The following is a 26235-nucleotide window of genomic DNA, read 5'->3' as shown; positions in this document are numbered from 1 at the left end:
TGAGGGGTGATATTTCAGAGCAGATTATTATGGTAATTACAACTGCAGCCTGAGCGAGCAGAGAGGTCTTTCATAAAACCTGATTCATGGTAATGCACCATACCATTGCACTTAGTCACACTGAGATTCTTTCTCAGTTAGATTGATAAACAGATATCAACATGACAGCCAGGAAGATCTCCAAACAAATATTTGAGTTATTTAGTACATGAAGTGGTATCTGACCCTCATCATCATACCAAAAAATTAAGATATTTCAATGGATATGATATTTTTATAGCACTGAAAATTTCAGTGTAGCAACAAAATCTTAGGTGTCAAACTGATGAACACTGGAATGTACATAGATGAAATGGTGGATTAATTTCTTTTATCTCTCACTATTTGTTGTGCACTCTCAAAAACTGCCACTAAATTCATGGAGTATGGTTGGAATGTTGTTTTATCTGTGATGGGAGAAATATGCAAACAGCAAGGAATTTTTGGTGATATCTTTTATTGGAATAACTGTATAGTTGGAAGAGATGTTCAACAAACTTTTGGGCATACATTGCCCTTTCTCGGGTCTAGCTAAATAAGTGAACAGCAGAGCTTTTCACCACAGGGGTTGTGGCAGTGCCTTAGAGTGGTGATTCTCTGGTCAGCTGAGGAAATCTGAACTGGAATACCCCGCATATCACAGTCAAATCTTTTTTATGTATGTAACAGAGAGCCTAATGGCTCTCTCTTCCTTTAAGAGAGCAGCAGCCTAGCTAGGAAGCTGTGCAGGCTAGGCAGGGTGCAGCAGCTGCAGGCTACAGGGGCAACAAGTAAATGAGACAATTAGAGGGCACCTGCAGCCAGCCCAGGCAGTCACCTGACTGGAAGGGGGAAACCCTGGGAGTACATAAGCTTGGGGCTTGGGCTGGCAAGCCAGTCTAGCCTTGCTAGCTGTAGGGGTAGAAGTTCCTGTCCAGGAGAGGCACCCAGGGACACTGATTTCATTGCTTTGCTGCCTGTGGAAACACTGAGGCTCAGGGAGCTCACCAGGAGCCAGGCTGGGAGGTATGCCAACCCAAGGGTAAAGGAAGGTTTGCCCTCTTAAAGGGGGAGAGGGCTGCTTGCACTGTTATGATTTATGTTACAGCCTGAGGGCTTATGTTTACATTACTGTTTATACCGGTGGTTGGGTTGGGATGGTAAGGGGAGGTTATGGGGATGCCATTAGTGCCCATGGGACACCTGATAGCCTTGAGCCCTTCCAACGGCAGGCTCAAGGCTCTAGTGTGGGCTTGTCCAACATGTGGCCCGCGAGCCACCACGCAGCCCGCCGAGGCATTTTCTGAGGCCCGTGGTGCTGCGACAGGAAATGAAAGTAAACACTGTTTACTTTCGTTCCCACCCCTTGTCCCTCCCCCAACCCCTCAGCAACTTCCTAATGGCTGCTAAAGGGCTGGGGAAGGGACAAGGTTCCCACACGCACTGCCTCAGCTTGATGTTGCTGATGTGGTGCATGTGGTAAGAGGAGTAGCCATATGCCACTCAAGACAGGATGAGCCCAGCTGGTGCAGCATGGGCTGAGCTGCGCTTTCCTCCTACCTGTGCTGGTCAGTCCCAAGAGGCACAAGGCTCTGGCGCCACTTCTGCTGGCTGGTGCTGACCCGGGTGGGTCTGTCCCATCCAGAGCAGCATGCATCTGAAGCTGGCTTCCCACGTGCTGCTGGGGGCAGGAGGAGCCCGTCCGGGTTGGCACCAGCCAGCAGAAGCAGTGGCAGAGCCATGTGCTACTTGGGACTGACTGGCGCAGGTAGGGGGAAAAGGCAGCTCAGCCCCTGCCACTCCGGCTGGGCTCGTTCCATCCCAAGTGGCACACGGCTCTGCTGCCGCTTCTGCTGGTCAGTGCAGACCTGGCCAGGCTCGTCCCGTCCTCAGCAGCTCATTACAAACTAGTCAGAGGGGACCAGCAGGCACTGGGGAAGTCTCTGTTCCCCCAAGCACTACCAGGAGTGACCAGGAATAATGGTCACAAGCTGGCAGAGGGTAGATTTAGGCTAGATATCAGGAGGCGCTACTTCACAGTCAGGGCGGCTAGGATCTGGAACCAACTTCCAAGAGAAGTGGTGCTGGCTCCTACCCTGGGGGTCTTTAAGAGGAGGCTAGACATGCACCTTGCCGGGCTCGTTTGACCCCAGTACTCTTTCCTGCCATGGCAGGGGGTCGGACTCAATGATCTGCTCAAGTCCCTTCTGACCCTAGAAACTATGAAACTATGAAATATCTAAATAGATAGGTACCTGCATGTTCCATGCTATGTCCTGTGCACCTGTGCCATGCAACCCACCCTTCTCCTATTCACACTGATTATTGTGGCACATACTAAACCTCCATGTCCAGACATCTGCAGCATAGCACATGGCCATACTCCCACGTATTCAGTTGTTCTCCACACTGCAAGGAAACAGCACAGAAGGTTTTTTTGACCCCTGGATATCTAACCTTACACTGAACGTATAATTGTTGCTCCTACTCAGCTATGCGACGCTGAGAGAGAAAGGCGATAGATACACAAACCCATTACAACGGTCCGCAACAGTGGAGGAAGTGGCTCGGGGGAGGCATCTCAGTCTATAAAGTCTCATCGCGGGGATCCTTTTCGGGTGGAGTGGGGTTGTCCGTGGTGGAAGAATCCTCTTGAAGTGAAGTGAAGTGGGGGGGCGGTTCAGGAGGTGCCCTCCAGGTCCGGTCCGGCAGCGGCTCGTCTGGTGGGGTCGGTGTACTGGCGGTGGCATGTGATGTGCTCCATGTAGATGTCGCGGGACCAACAGATGGTGTTGGACGCCATGAAGCAGCGCATCAGCTTGGCGTAGCGGCAGGAGATGCGGCAGATGCGGAGGACGCTCTTATAAATCTGTTACAACCCCAATTCTATGTATATATAAGTCTAGCTTTAGTTGATGAAAGCAGCTGCACGAAATTCACTGGGAATATTTACAGACCATAAGTCTTTGCAAGATCAAGATTAAAGTTTATTAAGCAGTTTTAATGCTGTTCAGCTTGTATGCACCACTTTTGAGCTCTACCACTTGACACCTCGGTAATAATTTTTTAAATTAAAAACATTTCACAAGTTTAAAGCCTTTTAGCTCCTTGGTAAAGCAGGTGAGAAAGCCATTATTTTAAAGACAGAGAAACTCGGGGCCTTGTTGCATGAGACAGTACATGTTAAATCACATGGTAACATTAACTACAGTCAGCTGATTATTGGTCCTACCCCCTTCATTGTATCAGAGCTGGTCAATTATCTGTTGTGGTGCTGAGGCTGGGATGACAATCAGTGACCTGTGCTCCTATGATTTCTGTGAAGCAGCCCCAAGATAGCTGAATATGTGGTAAAAGAGACTGAAGATGGCAGGGGGTTGGACTAGATGATCTGCTCAGGTCCCTTCCCACCCTAGAAACTATGAAACTATGAAACTATAAGATGCACCTCGCATGACAATTTGTAACTTTGCTATGATTATGATTGCACTTAGCATGTGTTTTATTGCTTGAATGAGCAGACAGGTTTTAAGTGCAGTTAACATAACCTAAGTGTAATGTTTGACACGGCCCTTGGGCACAGACATATAGATGTCTTGGCCAAGCTCCTGCAGGCCTTTCAGTGGAGCATCATTCCATCACAAAAATAGCCATTTGTCTACAGAAGGGCAGATAACGAAGGAGTTTAAATGACATTTTAAGAAATGTTAAGCGAAAATAACTGATCTTTAATTTGTGACAAACAATATACTTAAAACTGTTAATGTGCTATACCCAGTATATAGTACACTTGTCTAATATTTCAGGGTCTTAAAATCCTAAGTTTACTGTCAGTGTGAACAGGCTCAGTTGCATTAAGTGGAGTGGGGCTGTACACACTTGCTAGCTTTGAATTTGCCCCACAAGTATGATCTGAAAATTAAGTAGTGTGGGAGCTACATTCTCTCTTTAGCAGAAGGAAGAAAAGCCCTTTTAGTTCACTACCTTGTAGTGCATGGGTCTGGATAGAGTGTAACCTGTCATTTGATCTAACTGGACATGAGCAAATGAGAAAGTCCATGTAAAACAAATTGTTTGTCATAGGTTAGGCACCTACATACAATAGGTGCTAGTAGCTTGCTTACAAGCAGTGCCTTATGGCAAGCTGAAGTAGATTTCCAGGAGGTTATACAAAGATACGTTTAAAATTCTGATACAATCACAGCGGAATGCTTCTGAAATGTCCAATATGTTCTATATTGAGAGCAGTGATCTGTTTTTATCATTTGTGTAAGTCCTAAGTCTTAGTTTCATTCCAGGAACTAGATACAAACAGCATTTATACATCCTTTATTATCTTATCAAGTTCTGAATTCCCTTGATTCTTTTCTCACAGATATGAAAATATACATCCCCAAACTCATATAGCATCTGTGACAAGTACAGTTATCACATGGTCTCAGATGCCCATTGTTGTTCCCCTCCCATCCTAGCTAAAACCCAAGTTTACTTATTAAAAAACAAAACAAAAATGTTTAAAATGCTTAAAATTTCCTTTCTAAATAGCAACAATACATTTCTCTCAGTATTGGTCTTCTGATACTGATAAACTGTTAATTGTATATACATAGATTCTTTCATTCCACCTGTTGATCGTTGTAGATACATACAAGCCATACATCCTTTTTGCCTATAGTCTTAATGCTTACTCAGTTTGTATCCTTCATTACTGTAGGTGCTGATTTACTACTCACTCTACATTATCCCCAAAGCAATATTGCTATGCTTTTAAGAAGCTGAGCAATGCATCCATGTGTATGCATCAGAATGGATATGAACGTACACAGAGCCAAGTCATATTCTACTTATTAGGCACCCATGTGGAATTAGGCTTCTAACTGTAATCCAATTCCATCCTGTTTAAACCCCTAGGGAAACAAATAACAAACACACACAGAGCAAAAAAACAAAAACAAAAAAAACCTCAAACCAAACCCACACATTAAAATGTTCTTAGTGTATATCCTCATCTTAGCCTGAAGACTAAATCACAAAAAGAAGTGAGCAGGAGGACTGCTGCTCACTTCCTTCATCCTGACTGCTTTTCAGGGTCCTGAGAAGGGTGGAATAGATTGCCTTTTGATACCTAATATGTGGACTAGGGTTTGGCCCATGCAGTCCCCTAATCACAAAGCTGTCTGCCTTCAGGATTGCTTAGAGTGCAAAGGATCTATTCAGCAGTGTAATTAATGGGGGGGGGGGGAAGGCAGGAGGAACAGCAATCCCGGGAGCTGCCTTGCGGGGGGGAGGCAGGGAGCAGCAAAAATTTGCTGTAATCACAATGGTAGTTGATAATGCTGCTATAATCAGTGCCCCCGCAGCTGGTGCTACCCCAGACATTGAACAGCTGCCCAGAGCATGGAGCTGCCCAGTTATGCCTCTGAACCTGATCAGCCCTACCTAAGTCCTATTAACTCATTTGCTTCTGGAACCCAAATGACACTTTTCTCTTGACACAGAGACACAAACTTGTCAATTGCACTAGCTCTAGCTTCCAGCAGTGAAGTGATATTCAATCCAATGATGGAATTTACAGTACACCATTCAGCTTGCATACTCTTGCTGCAATAAAATGCAGCTGGACAGAGATATTTTGGGTTCAACTATTCTAAAAAATGAAACAGCAAAATTGGTGCATCTGACCAATTAAGGTTACATCATTTTGTTTGACCCCCACTCTAATGGAGCCTTATTTAAACAATGAGTTTCATTTGACTTTGTCATAAAATGGATTATTTCCAAAAGCAAGGGTTTGCAGGATAAGTCCTTTATCACTAACCGGAAGTTATACTTGTTCAGTAGCGTAATTCATATGGTCAAATACCACATTCTTTTCCTGAAGTGTGAGGGACCTGAACTGTTGTATCTTAACAAAAAAGGAGACCAGGTATCTTCACTAACAAGGAGGATTTTTCTGTGTGGTTGGAGTCCAAAAGATCATTAATGTTGCTACTGGATAAAATTTGAATTTTTTGTCAATGGAAGGGGTGATTATGGTTTCAGCTTTAGTGGTGTGGGTCAGATTGCTAGTGACCCTCAATTTCAAATATGTTTCCAGCCCCTGGACTAAAGAGAAAGTTTTCCAGAACATGTTATTTTAGAGGTTAAACCTTGTCTTTACAGTACAGAGATGGACTATTTGGATAGTGCCATGTCTGAAGTGTAAAGAATGACAGTCTATAAATCTATTTCCATAGCTTGGATTTAGAATCCTCTTACAAATAGACAAAAATAGACATCTACAAATCCTCATGCAAATAGATATTGTAGCTGCATTGAGGCCCATGTGTGATGATTATGTGGTTGTACTGTTTGTTTTGATGTTTTATGTTGAAAGTGATTTTTGGGTGCTTTTTGTTCTGGCGGGGAAAGGCTAATGGCTGGATTGCAGAGGGCTGGATGTGGGTGGGTTAATTGGACTCCATGGTTGGGATGGTGCTGAAAGGGCTTCTTTCCTGAGAACTTCAGCTCTTTCTAGAAGCTGGGGAAGGAGTTATAAAAGAGGAAAATTAGGGAGTTCACATGAATGTGTGCACCTGCCAAATTGTAGACTGCAGGAGTCCACTGAAACCTGCTCGTGTAAAGTTCCAGAGTGAAGATGGAAGGAGTCTGCCACATGGGGACCACAGCTAAAAGGGCTGGAGCAGTGGGACAGAGACAACCTACCAAGCACCAGCAGAGAAGCTGAAACCTTTGGGAACGACGGGGGAGTTCACTACAGAGGCAGTGATGATTCCTGCCTGGTACTGGAACCAGCTGGGGACTAAGAAGTGAGCACTGGCCAAGCGTGTGAGTGAAAAGTGTCAGGAGATAGAATGTTTAAACCTTTTTTTTATGTCCCCATAGTTGTAGTGCTGTTCCCTAATTATTAAAAGTTGGGGGAAAGGGCTATGTCTAATTTTAGCTGTACTTTTAATTGGATATCTCACCTCACAGGGAGTTTGTACCCTTATTGCCTTGGCTGACTTGGGGTCCTGTCATACCACAATACTTACTTTTGCATCATCCCTTAGACTCTGCCTACTCTTCGCCATTAAATTTGCTGCTTCTCCTTTTCATAAGATGACATTCCTCTAGCATAAAGATCCATGGAATTATTAGGAAACTAATCACGTAACTTAAGAAAATGAAGTTTTGGTGACTGTAACAGATACCAACTCTAGGAGGGGCTGTGAAGCCCCTGGAGTCCCGTCAGTCCTTGCTCTCTCTGGGCAGCTGCCCCTTCATCCCTCCTGCCACACCTTGGTGTTTTGCTATTTATATAAAGGAGGCTGACACAGGGCTTCCCAATCTGCTCTTCCTCTCTCAAGACCACCAGGTGTCTGTGGTCACTGGCCTTAAGGGCTAATTGTGTGGCTCCATTCCACTCCTACACCATGTCCCATGCCTCACTCCTTGCTGTTCTCTCTTACTACTCCATCAGCTACAGGCCACTGGCCCATATCCCCAGGTCTACTGCTTCCAAGGCCTGGCCTCCCCAAGCAGTTACAAAAGAGGACTTTACTGTCTATTCCAACGCCCTCTTCTCCCTGGCTTATCGCTTCTAAGTCCCTCCATGCCCTGTTCCTGGGTTCTTTTCTGCTTACCCCCTTTTGCTTTGTTCTCCAAAGCTCTGATGCAGCCCTGCTGCCAGAAGCTCCTCACCTCTTGGTGCTCAGGGTTGGACTGCCTGACCAGGTTGGGATCTGGGCTTATCTCCTGGCTAAGTCCAGCCCTCTCCTGGTGAAGAGACTCAGTAATCAGCCCCCTGCTACACCTGCAGGGTGCTTTCCAGGGCGCCTCTCCTTTTAAAGTGTCAGGCTCACCATGCAGCCTGTCACAGTGACAAAGTCACCTACTCAATCAACTATAGCAACATGTAAGTATGAAGTATGACCACTGTAAGCCATATGCACCTCATATTTTGCCTACATTAAAGATATAAATACTGTTTAGTCTGTTTGAGATGTCATTTAAAAAATAGTTTGGTTACTTAGTCAGTTGGAGTTGGAAGATGCATAGAAACTTGATACTGAAAACAGCCAAGTACTATTCCATTTTAAAAATAGCCTCTGCAGCTGCTGTCTCATTGAACTTCTTTAGGCCCTCTCATCTCTGCATCTGCAGAGGACAAATGCAGTTCAGAAGTTCCCTGTGGAATGCCCCAATTGGCGTTTCATACCATCCCTGTCCCCTGCTAGGGAACCATTAGCTTTAGTAGGTTTGATTGACAAGGCAGGGCAATTGGGCAGTGACACAAAAACATCAAGGAAGTTCCGCTGAGTGCAAGACTCCTGAACATGTGGATAGGGTGTCCTTTGGTTGCACTCAAGGAGATACAGACAAAAAATAGTTCCAGATAAAAGATTTTAAGACTGTTCAAGTAAGATGATAAAGTATAGCATTAGGTCAGAGTAGTCTTTCCAGCCAGAACATCCCCCTTCTATGAGAGAGAGGAGGAACAAGTACATCTGATGGGCATAAAGCCTGCAGGCACTCATATCCTGTACCCCTGCACTATTAAGCATCACTCATTCTCCCATATGAAAGGATCTGCAAGGATGGAGGGGGTAGTATAATCTACGCCCCTCGCCCCCAAATCAGCTGATTATCATAAGAGCTTTTAAGTTTGGGGGGAGGGGTTAATGTGTCAAATACATTTCCCTCAAATAACTGTCCTAGAACTTAGATTTAATAGATTTCATAGATATTAGGACTGGAAGGGACCACGGAAGATCATCCAGTCCAGCCCCCAGCCCAAAGGGCAGGAGGTCAGCTGGGGTCACAGGATCCCAGCAAGATAAGCATCAAGTTTACTCTTGAAGGTGTTCAATGTAGGTGCTTGAACCACCTTTGATGGCAGGCTGTTCCAGACCTTGGGGGCTTGGATAGTAAAGAAATTCTTCCTTATGTCCAGCCTGAAACGGTCTTGCAGGAGTTTGTGACCGTTCGACCTCATCATCCCTTGGGGCGCTCTGGTGAACAGACGTTCCCCCAGATCCTGGTGGTCACCCCTGATAAACTTATAGGTGGCTATCAGATCACCCCTGAGCCTGCGCTTTTCCAGGCTAAAGAGCCCCATGGCTCTCAGCCTGTCGTCGTAAGGTCTGTTTTCCTGACCTCCGATAATGCACATGGCTCTCCTCTGGACTCTCTCAAGCTTCTCCACATCCTTTTTTAATTATGGGGCCAAAACTGGACGTGGTACTCCAGCTGCGGCCTCACCAAAACTGAGCACAAGGGGAGAATGAAGTCTCGGGATTTGCTTGAGAAGCATCTATGGATGCACGCCAGCATTTTGGTCACTTTACTAACCGCAGCATCACATTGCGGGCTTATGTTCATCTTGTGGTCAATGATGACCCCCAAGTCTCTTTCTTCTGTAGTGCTAGTCAGCACTACGGAAGAAAGTGCTAGCCAGTACTGCCGAGCCTATAAGGATGCTGCAGGTTTTTTCTCCCAAGGTGGAGAACCTTGCATTTTTCAGTGTTAAACACCACCAGGTTCTTGTCCGCCCATTTGCTGAGCCTGTCCAGGTCAGCCTGGATCGCCCTCCTGCCTTCTGGTGTGGATGCTTTTCCCCAAAGTTTGGTGTCATCGGCGAACTTGGCCAGTCTGCTCCTGACTCCAATGTCCACATCATTAATGGAGATGTTGAACAATATGGGTCCAAGGACAGAGCCTTGGGGGACCCCACTGGTCACGGGACACCACGATGATTGACTTCCGTCAATTACTACCCTCTGGGTCCAACCATGGAGCCAGTTTCCCCACCAGCATATCGTGGTGGACCCAAGGCCACAATTGGCCAGTTTTGCCAAGAGGTGATCATGGGATACCAGATCAAAGGCTTTTTTGAAATCAAGATATATGACATCAGTTTCTTCTCCCTTGTCCAGGTGATAGGTCTTGTTAAAAAAGAGACAAAACCATACTGCTGTATTAGGAAAGACACATCCTATCATAGTATCATAGTGCTCAGGGTCAGAAGGGACCTAAACAGATCATCAGGTCTGACCCCTTGCCCCAGGCAGGAATGGATGCCGGGGTCATATCACTCCAGCCAAATATCTGTCCACCCTCCTCTTGAAGCCCCCCAAGGTAGGAGGGAGTAACACCTCCTTTGGGAGCCCATTCCAGAGCCTGGCAGCCCTAACTGTAAAGTAATGTCTCCTGATGTCCAGCCTGAACCTTCTGTCTAACAATTTGTGGCTGTTATTCCTAGTAACTTCAGGTGGTGCCCAGGGGAACAAAGCCTCCCCCAATTCTCACTGGTCCCTCCTGGTAAGTTTGTAAACGGCCACCAGATCCCCTCTCAGCCTTCTCTTGTAAGAGGCTGAACAGGTTCAGGCCCTTTAGCCTCTCCTCATAGGGGCTGCCCCGCTGCCCCTGGACCATGCAAGTGGCCCTTCTCTGGACCCTCTCAATACTAGCCACATCCCTCTTGAAGTGCAGCACCCAGAACTGGATGCAGTACTCTAACTGTGGCCTGACCAATGCCACATAGAGGGGAAGGATCACCTCCCCTGGCGGCTCATGCTCATCCTGGAGTCAACAATGACTCCAAGATCCCTTTTTGCCACCATGCTGACAAGAAGGGTGTTCCCAAGCTTGTAAGTGTGTTGCTGGTTCCTTCTCCTTAGATGCAGCACCTTGCACTTGTCTGTGTTGAATTCCATCCTATTCTCATCCACACACCTCTGCAATTTGTCTAGATTTAGCTGGATTCTGTCCCTCCCCTCCAGTATGCCCACCTCACCCCACAACATGTGTCATCAGCAAATTTGGGCAGCATGCATTCCACATCCAGATCGCTGATAAAGATGTTGAACAGTACAGGCCCCAGGACTGAGCCCTGGGGAACTCTGCTGCCTACATTTCTCCAGGTCAAAAATGACCTGTCCATCACCACTCTCTGGGTGTGACCATCTAGCCAATTTGCCACTCATCTGACTGTGTAGGCATCAGTGCCACAGTCACCAAGTTTTTTCAGGAAAATGTGTTGGGAAACTGTGTCAAAGGCCTTCTTAAAGTCTAGGAAGATGACATCCACCCCGACACCCTCATCCAGGGACTTTGTGACCTGATCATAAGAAGAACCAGGTTAGTTAGGCATTACATGCCCTCAATGAACCCATGTTGGTTGCCCCTGAGCATTATCTCTCCTGCTGGGCCTTTGCAGATGTGCTCCTTGATAATTTTATCAAAGGCCTTCCCAAGGACTGAGGTAAGACTGACAGGCCTATAATTGCCGGGGTCCTCCTTTTGCCCCTTCTTGTAAATGGGGACCACAATGGCCCTTTTCCAATCCTCTGGTACCTGGCCAGCGTCTCATGAATGCTCATAGAGCCATGCTAGGGGCCCTGCTCTGACGCCCGCCAATTCCCTCAGCACCCTCGGGTGAAGAGCATCTGGACCTAGTGATTTAAACACATCCAAAAGTTCCCTAACTAGGTCATCTCTGACCCTAGGCATGGTGGTGCCTCCCCTGGGTCCATCTGCAATTCTAGTGGGGGAGATGTCTCAGTCCCTGTTCAGGAATATGGAGGCAAAGAATTCATTAAAGTGATCAGCTTTTTCATTTGCTACAATCACTAGATTGCCAAGCCTGTCCTGTGGCGGCCCCACGTTACCCAGTGCCTTCTTCTTACTTCCTATGTATTTGAAAAAGGACTTTTTGCTATCCTTAATTCTGGTTGCTAGCCCTAGCTCCATCTCTGCCTTGGCCTTCCTAACTGCCTCCCTGCAGTCCCAAGCAATGGAGGTGTAATACTCCTTGGTGATAGCCCCTTGCTTCCACTGTTTGTATGCCTCCTTTTTTGCCCTCAGGCATCCCGAGTCATGGGGGCTTCTTAGCACTCCTGCCCCCCTTGGTACACATTGGGACTGACTCCCTTTGAACTCGGAGGATTGTTTCCTTGAGGAAAAACCACCCTTCTTGGACTCCCATCTCACTGAAGCTCTGAGACCCCAATGCCTCTCCTACTAACCTTCTTAGCTTACAGAAGTTGGCACTCATGAAGTCGAGGACCTCTGCCTTGCTGCTTGCTTTCATCACCCTGCGCTGGATAGTAATATATCCTATCCTACATGATCTTGTTTTCTAAAGTAATGAACATTACTTTTAGCAGCTGATAATTTTAACTAGTTCTTAATAATGAAATATATGGTTAAAACATTTATCCGTAACTTACAAGTCAGATACTCATTGTATCTCTGATCTTCAGTAATGACAGAATAATTGTGTTTATCCAAGGTTTTAACAAACCTCACATTACACGTACTAATATTCTTTGCAAGTCACTATGACATACTCAGGTTGAAAATTTTTTGAAGGGGGGACCATCTTTATATGCTATTTATACTTACACAAGTGTTTGTATACAGTGTCTAGCAAAAGGGACCCCACTGCCTATACAGGCCTACTAAAAGCAGAAAGTAATACTTTTATGAGTCAGATCATCTGGATTCAGAGTGCTGTTTCAAAGTCTTGAACACAGCAGAAGCTATTTCATGCACCTCTGTGAAGGATCACAAAGCTATATTTGCCTTCAGGGTTGCTCAGTGTGAACAGCCTACTCCAGTAGTGTAACTGAGGGTAGGAAGTGGGGGAGCAAGATGGGGGCAATCAGCCCTGGTGCCGTCTTTGTCAGGGGGTGCAAAAATAGTTCCATGCTGCAGTGGAGGCCAATCACACTGCTGCAGCCGGTGCTGCAATCAGTGTCAGACTCTTATTAGATAAGTAGCCATGTAGGGATTTTTGCAAGTACTAATATGTTATGGGAAAAGGCTTCCTTTACTCCCTCCCCCCACCCCGTCCCTTGCACTCTAAGTTTACATGGCAAAGTATATTTCCATATTTAAAATAAAGTTCCACAAATGGACTCCACTTCTTTATTACAAAGCAGTGGGTAAGAGTGAGGTTACTGAATGCCTGGATTAGACCAGGCTACTAATTTATTTACCTTCTAATCTAGTCCTCAGGTCTTCATGATTTTTCTTTTTATGATCTTTTTTAAAGATCCTTCCATTTCTTAAGTTTGTACTCCAAGGGAGATTCTCCAAGAATGAGTTTAAACTGGAATTAATTCTGATATTGGATGTGAATACAGTCTATTTTTACCATAATTTAAAAATATAACAATAAGTCAGACATATACATTATGTCCATTAAGGCAATTCATAACATTAAATAATCATGAGAGTAAAAGAACCTCAGGTTTTTCTAACTTACAAGTCACAATAAATTAAGCATTCAAATACTAATTTCATTATGGTAAGTTATTTCTTCCAGGTGGAAACTGAATGGAAGTCTATGGCATATTTGGAAGTTGATGAGTTGGCTGCATATTTTCCATTTGCACTTTACTTTCTCCTTACTCCTTCCTCTAATTCCTGCTAACTGGTTATTAATCTCATATGGGTTGGATGATGCACACGTGGACCTCAAAGCCAAACATTTGCAGTATTCCCTTGTGTCCGAGATTCAGCATCTTTGCTAGAGTAAGAGTGGTACTTCTCCATAGTATCATTCTATACCACATTCCTACTACTAGAAAACCTGACTAATCTTGGTTGAAATCTGACCCCTATCTCTTAGGTCTATTGAAGATATTGCTACTAGGAAAACTCAGATCCTGACATATAGGCTAGGGACAGACATTCAAAAAGCCTGAGCCTGAATTGATTCAATCTTTGCAGGTTAGTCTAACATGGCTAGGCTAAATCACTTTGCAACTATACAGACATCTGAGAAATGCAGGCACATGCCTGCAGTGGCTCAGGCTAGAACCTGGGGAGGTGTTAGAGCAGCTCTTCCTTCCCTTCTACAGGACTGAGCTGAGGGGGGCATGGCCAGGCCCTGGCAAGACACTGTGAATAAGGAGGAGTCCCCCCCCCGCCCCCGATAACACAGCATTTATCAGCTCTGTTATCAGCATTTAACACTGCATCAGAAAATAAAGCCTTGATCATTACAAGCTCTTCTTAAACAGCTTTTTCCAATGGAAGGAATGCAGAGGCATTGCCATCTGAGCTGTTGATTACCTCCAAAAAGCCCTAAGTGGACACTGTCCTATCTGTCTTACACAGCATTGGCTAGCATACCACATGGTGGCTACAGTCTGTGCTGTGGGAAAGAGGAGGGAAGGGATCTCTGCTCAAGCAGCGAGTTGTGGTATGGGGTGGAGGGGGAGGGGGGGGCACAGGGAAACCAACAGACCCTGCTGTGCCTGCAAGACTCTGCCAAAGTTCTGGCCAGGGAGCAGAGGATAGGGGCCAGTCCTGCTGTGGAGCAGAGAGCCCTGGCCAACCTAAAGAGCATGCTGGGATGCTGGGGGTGTCTGGTTTAGCTTAAACCAGCAAAGGGCCTGGGACTGACATTGCATAAACTGGTTTGACTCAAATCAGTGAAGTCTGATACTACATTCAACCAGGTTTATCTCAAACTGGTTTCAGCCATTTTTAAACAGGTTTATGTGCACTGAACATCTGTTCTGTTACATGTTTAAACCCATTTCTGATCACTTAAACTGATTTATGTGTAATGTCTGTCCCTAGCCATAGTGACCATTAGGAATGATCTGATTTAATGTAGTGAATTAGATATATTTTTGCTACTATTTTAATGAGTGATGATTAAAAAAAAAAGACAACATTTAATGGCAATATTGAAGATTCTACTATTCAGAAACAGAATTGTGGTTGGTGCAGGGAAACAAAAAATATTTACAACTCTGATTCTAAAATCATGACTACTGTTCTGGTTTCAACATCAATGTTCTTTTGCCAAGTTAAATACAGAACTCCTGCCTTAGAATTCTAACCGAGGTGCTCCAAAGGTTATGTAGCCCCATGGCCACTATTTCCAAGTGATCTTTCTTTCTCTGGGGAAGAGGAAGCAGTTTACCAGATTCACCTAAAAGCATGTTTAACCCATTTGGTTTGTTGTACATGATGGAGAAGTTGCTGGGGTCAGCCACAAGTGCATCAGGCTTTACACCCAGGTTATTCTTTACTAGCATACTATGGATCTTTGGCATGTGATGTGTTACATTACCGCAGTGATATGTTTGGTAAGGACTATGAAACCAGATGCAGCCTTTACTGTATGCACCATTTGCTCTGTTATAGATACTAGAGGATCTAAGTCATACATTAGCTACTATACACTAAATATAGACAGGATTTAGTTGGCTCCCAGTCAGCAGTGCTTATCATTGCAATTCTTTCCTGCTCCAGAAAAATCTGCTGGGTTTATCCATACTCTAATATTCAGCTTTCTAAATATATACCTTTAATGGCCCCCTCCCCCACTGCAGTGGTGGTGCAGTGTTGTGACCCTCACTGTCTGCATTTACACTTTGCCTGTGAATCAGTCAAAGGGGCACTACTGGAGCTTTGGCTCTCTCAGGTCTACCAACAGACAGGCTGTGCATGATAAACAATAGTCTGCTACTTCCCTGTGCATCTCCAGCCAGTAGACCCAAGTGCCCCGCCATGGGGAGTTCATGTGCTGCTTTTAATAGGGCCCTTCTGTACAACTTAGGGATTAAGAGTTGCTCTATTTCTTCCCCATCCACTTTCCCTCATTCAATTTCATACAACAAATTGTTCTCAACTTCAAAGTGAGGCATTGTGTTCAGGAATTCTAGGCACAGAACCTCATCATCACAGCAGACTAGCTCCTCATAGAAATTGTGTTGGAACCCTTCCTCCTGTGATCACTCCACACTGAACTAGCTACAGTCAATGATTTCCGCAGTGTCCAGGAGTTCATCCAGGGCTTGTGCATGGGACTCTGCAGTCTTGTGTCTGGCTAACTCCTTGGCTAGTCCCATGTGCATCTATTTTTTTCAGGACCATGTGCAACTAGCCTGCAATACCCTTTGGAACCAAAACCAGTCATGCCACAGTAGCACCAGGCATGACAGCACTGACAACAGACAGGCTGGCATCACACAGGTCTGCCCCAGCATGTGCATCATGACCCACATTCACTTGTAGTAGCAGGTCTCACTGTTTCAGCAAAAGAAGGGTCATCGTTCTATTATTTTTCTCTTACCCTGGGGTATCCACTCTTTGCTAACCATAGCTTGGGCACAGACTGAGTCTACAACAGCAGCTGTTTTCTGGCCGGTTATTTGAATTTCTATCACAGGTCAGGGGTGTCTGGGGTCACTCACTGCCCCCCACCATTCCATTTCTTGCCATAGCTACAGTCCATCTGCTCCTCTTCCAGAGCTCCCACAACTCCAGGCTCTCTAGGCCTTGTATCTTCTTGTATTGGTTGCCTGTCTCTTCCCAGCTGAGGGCAGAATCTTGCAAAGTGCCCCAACCTTTCACACCTGTAACACCAGTCTGACATGTTTCTTCCCTTCTTATCCTCTACTTGGGGCCCCTTTCCTGTTCCCTAGACCAGCATTCCCTACCTCCTTCACTCTGGGTCCCCTTTTTCTCTCTGAGCTAGTTCTTCAGCTGTGGTAAAGGCCTTGGCCAACTTTGGCCAAGGCCATAACACGGCCAGGTTATTCTAATGTACCCAGCTCTGGGCTTTCAGTTCTAAGTCCCACAGGAATTGGGTATGACCTCGTCTATCATGTCCTCTTTTGTTCTCCTCCCCAGGCAAAGCCACTTGTGTACTGCATCTCAGAGAGACTGCATCAGTTGCTGGGTGGTAAGGCATCCTTAGCCTTCTTACTTCTCAACCTCTGGCAATCATGCTCTTCTGCAATGGCCAGGCATTCTAAATGGCCTCCTTCACCATCTTAGAGTCATAGGCCTCTTGTCTTGTGAGTGCTTGGAATGCAAATTGGGCTTCCCTAATCAATAGAAGTACCAGCCATGTAGTCCATATGGTCCTGTTCCAAACAACTCCTTGTGCCATCCTCTCAAAAATTTCCATAAAAGCTTCAGGGTTGTCCTCCCATGTCATCTTCAAGGTAAATTCTTGCAGTTTCTCTGCCCTTCTGTTGCTGTTGTGCCACCTATGTCAACTGCTCAACCAGCACTTGCTACCCCGCAAAATGGTCTTTTGCTCTTCCACCTGCTGGACATGGTGGTGAACCATCACTTCCATCTTTGCTGCCCTTCAAATACCTGGGCCAGCATGTTCTGACATTTCAGCATTTATTTGTGCTGCTGAGCCAAGTGCTGTAGTACTCAATAGCTTCCATATTGATTGCAGCCCTTGCATTGTTGGGAATCCTCCTTCCCAGACCTACTGCTAGTGGAAAGTTCCCAACCAATGCACCAACTTTGTAATAGGATGTCCCTCCAGGAACATATGGGTCCCTGATGGTGGCTGGGCTCAACATGGCTGCCTACTCCAGCTCCATAATCTGGCTCCTTCTTCTTTTTCCTGCCACATCTTGGGGTTATAACTGAGCTGTTGTTTCCGGAGGCTGCCTTTAGGTAGGGTGACCATATATCCTGGTTCAGCCAGGAAAACCCCGGGATTTCACTGTCTAGACCTGGCCGATTGGTGAAAATTAATTTTGGGACTTTTAAACTGAAGTCCCAAAATCACAGGGGAATGGGGCACACTTTGGCAGGAAGACAGAGTGGCATGGTGTGCCAGGTAGGCAGGCAGTGCCTACCTGCCCACCTGCTTGGAGCACCGTGCTACTCCACTTCCATGCTGGACCGAGCCCTGTGCCTCTGCCCACCTTCCTCTGCCTGCAGCAACACCATTGACTTGAGGGAGAAGATGGGATGGGGGGCATGGAGGGAGGAAAGGAAACAGTGTCCTGAACTTACTTAAAAATAATAATAAAAATAAACTTTTATGTAACTGAAGTCTTGGCCATAGGCACCCTGTGTTCCCTTACTTCCCCTTACTTGGGTCTGACTGGGCAATGCTGGAATTTGCCCTTCTCTCTTTCTCTCACCCCCTCTCCACCTTAATTTAATAAGGGTCCTGACCCTCTCCCAGGCCTCCCACCTAAAAAAGAGGGGGCTTTTGCCAGTTTCCCACTCTTTAACCAACAAAAGAAATAGAAGAAAGGAAACAGAAAAAAACAGAGAAAAGTAAATCTCAGGATGCAGGGTACTCTGCTCTGCAGCCTTCCCCCACAGCTTTTCCAGTCCACTGGGTGTTACCACCAAAGTAAGCAGAGGAAAAAAAAAGAAAAAGGAATGAAAAGCAGACTTATATTGGGCTCTCACAAACAGTCCCTTGGTTTTCAGGGTACACCCACTCCCCAGGTCCCACACCACTCCTCCTTCCTAGGCCAACACCAACAGTCCTCAGTCTTCTTGAGTGTACTCAATCCCCTAGGCCTCCTCTAGGTTTAACATGAACAGTCCTCAGCTCTGTATACCCTCCCTTCCAGGGCTGTGCCAAGGCATCAGAAAAACAGTTCTTAGTACTTCCGGTGTACTTGCTCCCTCACTCTCTGCTGACAAAGGTTTCTCTGACCGCTCTCCTGGCCAGGCCTGTACTCACTCTTGCTTCTCTGAAGGCCTCCATCTTCCTTCACTGTGAGGGCCATCCTTAGAGGGGAGTTTATATCCCAGTCAACAACTCCTGCCTGGTCAGCTGGTTGCGTTTATGTTGTGCCGTACTGTGTTTTCCTTGTACTGTCCCTTCAAGGCCAAAGCCTCATGTTCAGCACTGCAGGGTTCAGTTTGCTTTGTGGAAGTTTTGCAGCACTCGGGACTCCATTTTCTCTGCCAGAGGCATTACTGGTCTCTCTTACTCCAAAAAGATTAAGAATCAGATCATCACCAGCAAATTCAGCAGATTATACTCTCACCAACAGCACCACATAAGCCAATTAATCCACAGATATGTTTGAGTTGTGGCGGCCAACATAGACAAAGGGAATGCAGGTTTAGGAATGTGGAGTGTCATCCCTGCAAGAAGAAGGGCCACAGAGAGAGGGTTTGCCATTTGAAGCCCAGTTCTGAGAGACAAAAAGACTGTGGCAAATGTATTCACTGCTAAACCACTCACAGATTATAGTCCTCTCCAGAATGTGAGGAACAAAAACTATATTTGATTCAAAATGTTGGTGTTGTCAAAACTCAAGGTTCTGAGATGATTGTAACCAACAAAGAGGCCAAGAAGGTCATGATCATGGATGCCACCATTCCCTTCGAGAACTGATGCCAAGCCTTCACCGATGCCCAGACTCACAAGTGGGAGAAGTACGCCCCGCTGGCCGACACCCTGAGGGGCCGTGGCTATGACGTGATGGTTGACGCGCTCATCGTGGGAACGCTTGGAGCCTGGGATCCCAGGAACAAGAGCATCCTGCATGGCTGCTGCATCTCCTGCCACTATGCCAAGCTGATGCACTGCCTCATGGTGTCCAACACCATCCATTGGTCCCGCGACATCTACGTGGAACACATCACGGGCCACCACCAGTACTCTGACCCCACCAGATGAGCCACCGCCTGACCGGACCCAGAGGGGACCGCCTGAACCACCTCCCCTCTGCACCAGATGGACTTTTGAGAGGATTCTTCAACCACGGACAACCCCGCTCCACCCAAAGAGGACCCCCATGATGAGACTCTATATGGACTGAGACACTTCCTTCGAACCACTTCCACCACCATTGTGGACCACTGTAATGGGTTTGTATTTATATATCTCCTTTCTCTCTCGGTGTCACAAACCCCCGTCCCTCTTCTTCCCCCTTCCTCCCATCCCCCACCCCCGGGCTTAGTTGGCTAACATTGTATCTCCTGTAACCTAGTTGTGCTCCCCTCCTCATCCCCATCCCTCTATTGTTAGTCCCTCTGTATATCCTCCCGGCTTTGTCATCTTTTTTGGATTCCCAATCCTAAACATTTACTAATAAATGGAAAGAAGTGCAAAATGGAAGTGGACTCGGGTTCAGAAGTATCCCTCATAGATGAAAACACATTCTTCCAGTTGTTTTGGCACCTTCTTCCCAAATTATTGAAACCAGAGTGTCACCTGCATGACTACAATGGACAGATTGTGTAAACTTTGGGTAGCCACAGTGTAGATGCCCAGTATGGATCTGTTAGACAGCATCTACGCCTCATTATCACTAAGGGTTCCCGCAAAAGTCTTCTGGGGAGAAACTGGTTCTCATCATTAGGAATCAGTATTCAAGGCATACACAGTCTCTCCACAGAAAGTCTGGAAAGGTTTGCAAGAGAGTTTCTCCAGGTATTCTCTGAGGAATTAGGAACTTACTCTGGTTCAGCTGTGATGTTCCAAATAGATCCTGCGTTAGCCTCTATCTTTATGAAGGCTTGGCCATGTACCTTTCTCACTGCTGCTGAAAATTGATGCAGAATTAGATTGGCTTATTGTGCAAGGGGTCCTCAAGCCAATCATACATGCAAGCTGGGCTACACCAATTGTTCCTGTTTTAAAACTTAACGACATTGTTCACATCTGTGGAGATTACAAGTGCACTGTTAATAAAGCATTTAAGCAGGACCCACACCCAGTGCCTGCCATTAACCAGTTACTATCTGTTCTTGCAGAAGGGAAGGTTTTTGTCAAACTTGACCTTGCTCAAGTCTATCAGCAACTGATAGTGGATGACAAGGCAGCTGAGGCCCAAACAATAATTACACACCGGGCAGTGTTCCATTGTCAAGAACCTCCAGTTTGGAATTTCTGTGGCACCAGGAAATTTCCAGCGGTTCATGGAGAAAATGCTAGCAGGAATTCCTGGGGTTGTTCCATACTTTGTGTTGATCATGGGGCTGTCTGGAGAGAAACTCACTGGGAGACTCAGAGAAGTTTTACAGATATTTGATAAAGCAGAGTATAAAGAGAGAAATGTCAACTGGGAGTTTCCAGTATCAACTCTCTGGGATATCAAATTGATACTTCTGGCATTCACCCAGTTGAAGAGAAAGTAAAAGCAATACATGATGCCCCTATACCAAAATGCAGACAAGGTCTTCAAGCACTCTTAGGACTTCTCAAGTTTTATCACATCTTCTTGAAAGACAGAGCCACCAGAAACCCCATCTTGGAATTTTTACTATGGACAAACCAACTCCTCCTATTTTGTCTCCCCATATGTAATGCTGGAACATCATGCTAAACACATATGACTATACACTCATGTACGAATCTGGGAAAATGATTGCAAATGCTGATGCATTGAGTCACCTGCCACTACAAATACCTGATTGTGCTACTCCTCCACCAGCAGAAGTCCTCATGCTGGAATCCATGCCAGAAGCCCCTCTCTTCAAGCTGATCAGATAGAAGGATGACTGCAAAATACCCTATCCTTGCCCATGTCCTCAACTGAGTGTGGAGGGGCTGGCCTGAAGACAAATTGGCTGAGGAATTCAGGCCATTTTCATCACAACAGCATGAGCTGTCTGCCCACAAGGGCTGCCTCTTGTGTGGGAATCCAGAAGCATAATTCCAGAAGCAGATGCCAAATCATACTGACAACACTGCAGGCAGCACACCCAGGCATTGTGAGGATGACAGCGCTGGCTAGAAGTTATGTATGGTGGCCAGGTATGGACAATGACATAGAAAGGGTTGTGAGGGAGTGCAGCATTTGTCAAGCAACCCGCCATAATCCACCAAAGGCACCAGTATTCCCTTGGGAAATGACAAAGGAACTCTGGTCATGCATCCACACTGATTTTGTGGATCCTTTTCAAGGTACGTTCTTAATTGTTGTTAACTCATACTCAAAATAGCTTGACGTGATTACTATCTCAACTCTTACATTAAGGTGCCACTATAATAGTTCTCTGTCAGCTGTTTGCAATCCATGGGATGCCTGACACTCATTTCTGATAATGGCAGTGGACTTACCTCAGGAGAGTTCCAAGATTTAGCCAGCTGCAATCTCAGTTGAACTATTACCATTGCACCTCGCAGGCCACAGGCCAATGGGCAAGCTGAGCAAATGGTGCACACTACAAAAGAGGCACTGAAAAGGACTGTTGTAGGAGTCTGGTCTACCAGACTGGCCAGATAGTTCTGTTAGCTCAGGATGTAATTCCTTGCCCTACAACAGGGTCCAGCTCATCAGAGCTTCTTATAGGGTTGTCATCTCAAGACCTGCCTTGACTGTGTTAACCCAGACCTTGTGAGAGACATGCAGTTTACAAAAGAAAAGGAGCTGGACTCTGCATTGACATCGGTACCTTACATCTTTTTGTTCCACAAGAGACTGTGTTTGCTCGGGACTATAAGACAGACCCATAGTGTGTTCAATCTAAAACTGTAAGCGCCACAGGACCCGTATCACATATAGTCCAGGCTGACGACGGACAAGTTTGGAGATGTCATGTGGACCAGCTGTGTGGGCGTTCTCCTACTGATAACTCCACACCCCAGCAATCTTCAAGCACCAATCCACCACTGACAGACATGGATTCATTGGGGAAGTGCCTGCCTGTTTCCACCAATGCAAACCCTTTGCCATCACCGTGAGAAGGAAACATCGCTGTTGAGTCTCCAGATAGCAAGGGGTTCAGCAGATGATGGTCCTGTCAGCCTGAGTCCGGCTCTATGGGAAGACCACAGCGGAAGTGGAGTCCTTCTAAATGGTTGGCTGACTATTCTGTCTAGGAGAAAGGGGTGTCATGTTTTATTTTGTTTTCCTTGCACTGTCCCTGTAAGGCCCAAGCCCTCATGTTCAGCACTGCAGGATTCAGTTGCTTTGTGGCAGTTCTGCAGCACTGGGACTCCCTGTTCTCTGCCACAAGGCACCAGAGGCTTTCTTGGTTCCTCTCTTCTGGACTGGGTCAAGTCAGAGGCAGAACAGGTATAAGATCTGCATACATCTACTGATGCAATTGTTAAGATCCAGCCAGGTATGATTCTAGAGAGTTATAATAATAAATAACTGTGAGTTCACCACAACAGTGTCCAGAGTGTTGTTGCTGAACTCACAACATATTAGTTTCCTCTTTCCCTGTCCCAGGTTTGGCTAATCTCTCAGCGACTGTATCTTGTTCCTCAGGATAACATACCCTTTTCAAAAGAATCTGTTATCCTGGATGGAACAGCTAATATGACTATTCTGCTTCTGGTACTCAGAGATCTATGCATGCATAGTACCATTTTGTGCCAAGGAAATATACCATAATGTTCTCAGATTCTTCCTACCTGTCTATTTGCAAGGTGATTTAAAAAAAAGAGAAGCCCTAAGGCCTTGTAAGTCAGTTTTACAAGGCATTAAATACATTAAAAAAGTACCGCTCAGGTGAGTGTTTGGTGTTTTAATTATAAATGCCCATGCAGTTGTTCACACGATCATGTTCTTTCAAGTCAGGTCTCAGAATCATACACTAAGATCCCCACTTAGGCAGATACTCAATGCAGAGATCATGCTGATTTCATTTGGAGCATCACCTTTTATTTTCAGCTTGCTGAGAATCCCAAGTTTGAAACATTTGGAAACTGGATAGTTCTAGTACAAAAACCAATACAAATACGTTTTTGTCAAGGGTACATAGAAGATGGTCCCAAGGGTTTGCATTTCTTTTAAAGGCCCAGACTGAAGTTCTAGCTTAACTGTTCAACCAAAACTATGTATTAGAAACATCTGCACAATATTAAAAAACACTAGAGAATCACAATCTATTAAATGTCTCCTTAAAGGGGTGAAGCATACGAAATATAAAGTTGTAAATACAGAAGTTTTTACATGTTGAGAACTTGATTTCACTTCAGAGCCCTACCCTACCAGCTACTCCAGACTACTCTCTAAGAAAAGACCAGAACCTCAAGTGGTATGATTCATTATAACACCTTGATGTCACTTTAAACCAGCTAAGTATCTGGCTGTAGATATGCTTGCAGCAATTACGAAGTTTATTAGAGTTAGAACAAAAGAGTGCCTGTTGTTACCCAAACTGGTGGTCTTCTCCATTACTTTTAATCTGGGGTAGATTTTCATGATTAACAAATACTATCCTACACAGAGAATATTGAGTTTTAGGTATAAAATGAACATGTGCAAGATAATGTGGCACATTGCCATTGCAAACACCACCACACCTATCTCATCTATAAATATAATACCATAATCAGGTAATCACCTCAAACAATTTAGTTTTTTCTATCATGGATGTCTTTGATTTCACACTATTTCCTGCCTCTACTGCAGATAGATCAACTGTATGTGTTCTGTTTATTACTCCCCGACCATACTATTGACATACTTTACACACTGCATTGTAACAACAAATTAAAGTGATAGTTGCAAGTCTCTGCTCCTTCAGATTGTGAGTTATTTTTGACTGTTACCTGTTACCTGCTACTAAGGCCACTGACAGATGTTAAAAAGGTGGCATGGTGGGATCTGATATATGCTTCCTGCCATGCATGGCATGAGGGATCAAGCATCAGATCCCATCTCACCAAACTGCCAGTGCAGGAGGAGCCCAGGATCATGTTCTTCCTTTCTTCTGTTGGCTCTGGATTTAGGACCCAGATGCTTTGTTCTGGGGAGGAGGGGGAGGAGGAGGTACCTCACTGTGCTCCTCCAGCAGGGAGCACTGGCCATATTTTCACTTAAAGGCGTCATAAGGAACCAGCCACAAAATTATTGCACAAAAATATGTGTAACTTTGTAGTTTATTCCTAGTTTCATTAAACTATTAACTTAGTGACCTGGCCACAAATTCATTTCTTAAGATGTGATTAACCAGTTAATCACACCTTAAGCATAATGTGTATCAGGATCTAACTTCCAAATTCAGCAGTACACTGTGAGTGTTTCTATAGGTAATGAAGGTATAACCAGTTTGGGGCATGGACCATCTAACACCCAGCTCAACAGGGTCTTGATTTATGACTAGCACTCCTACATGCTATAATACAATAGATTACTGGAGAATCTGTTCCCTGGTGTTACTGGTATAAAGTGACATAACTAATTTAGATTGTATTTACAATTATAGTAATGAAAAATGTGCCCCATAGCTTCTATTTCTGTGTCGTGTGACCTGATTAACTGATGTATATTGGTGTTATCCTAGTCAGCGTTGCCAGTCCTAGACATTCAGCAGACATAAATGAGACCCTTTTCTTCTTCCTCAGTGTTATGGGATTTGGGAAGAGAAAAATAAGCACACACAGGGCATGTCTACACATATATATTAATGCACTGCAATAAACTCTGGTATTAGTTGCACCAGAGTTTATTGCTCCCAGGTGTGCATTTACATGTGTGCCTAGGATCTCATCACACTGAGCCAGGGCTGGCAGCCTCAGCTGACAGAGCAGCCCCAGCTGGCAGGGGGCCAACCCAGGGCTGCTGCCCCTGACTCAAAGTGCTACAGAGGGGCTGGCTGGGCTGTGAGTAAATTATCTTACTCCAGCCTAATAGGGGTGCACATGTAGATGCACAACATTTACTGCACAGCTAATAAGTCAACTGTGCAGTAAATGTCTCATATAGACGCACCCACAGGATGCGTTCTTTTTATTTACCATCTAAGGGCATGTCCGGATGAGCACGGACGTGCGGTCTGTGGCGCCACACACTACACATGCAGGCGTTCCCCACACTGATACTTTACAGCATGGGAGATTTTTTTGATGGGATTGTCCAAAAACCCCCCAGAAAATCCCAGGGTCAAAAAAACCCATGCCAAAACAAAGTAGGGTGGCACACATGGTGGTAGCACACACTGTCCAAAAACGGATCCTGGCTGCCTGGAGCCATGTAATGCTTTTATAACTACCCTAAAAAACCCCAACCTCTCCTTCCACCTCCCCTCAAAACATGCAAACAAACCCGAAGCCCAAACCCAAAGCCCCCCTGTCATTTAGCAATGGAATCCTCCAGAGAGAATTATAAAAATATAGAGTTATACTTGCAGTTATTAGTCCTTTTTCAGTCAAAGCTCCTCTTAGCTCTTTGGGGAATCTTCCCTGATTCAAACCTTACAGCACTTATTTCCTAGTTTTTTGGAAAAGTCCTTTACATGAGTGGTTCTCAACCTTTTTTGTACCAAGACCCATTTGTAAACATCAATGGCCAGTCCTGACCCAGAAAATAGTTTAAGTAGAAAACAGTCCCCTGGCCCTACCAGTCCCCTTTACTCCTGACCTGCTGCCCCCTGCCTCCAGCCCCCCCTACCCTCAATTCCCCCACTTCCTTCCCAGCAAAGTGGGACTTAGCTTGCCTGGTCTTTAGAGCTAGGTGTAACAATGACCCTAGGACCATTCCAAGAAATAGCAGAGCTCCTTTATGGAACCAGATAGCTGAAAAG

General features: G+C 45.5%; 1 long non-coding RNA gene across 1 annotated transcript in view; it reads right to left on the bottom strand.

Moving 5' to 3' along the window:
• Positions 1-1787: 1787 nt before the first annotated feature.
• LOC149870547 (uncharacterized) overlaps positions 1788-26235 on the bottom strand; it is a 37553-nt gene continuing 13105 nt past the window's right edge. The window contains exon 3 of the long non-coding RNA XR_016440458.1: positions 1788-2904. This is a non-coding gene — a long non-coding RNA (uncharacterized LOC149870547). The remainder of the gene's footprint in view (positions 2905-26235) is intronic.

The sequence above is a fragment of the Crocodylus siamensis genome, chromosome 2 (assembly GCF_052110815.1).
Source record: "Crocodylus siamensis isolate JL-2025a chromosome 2, ASM5211081v1, whole genome shotgun sequence".
NCBI classification, from domain to species: domain Eukaryota; kingdom Metazoa; phylum Chordata; order Crocodylia; family Crocodylidae; genus Crocodylus; species Crocodylus siamensis.
Note: the sequence above shows the minus strand (reverse complement) of the source record. Positions and strands in the feature narration are given on the sequence as shown.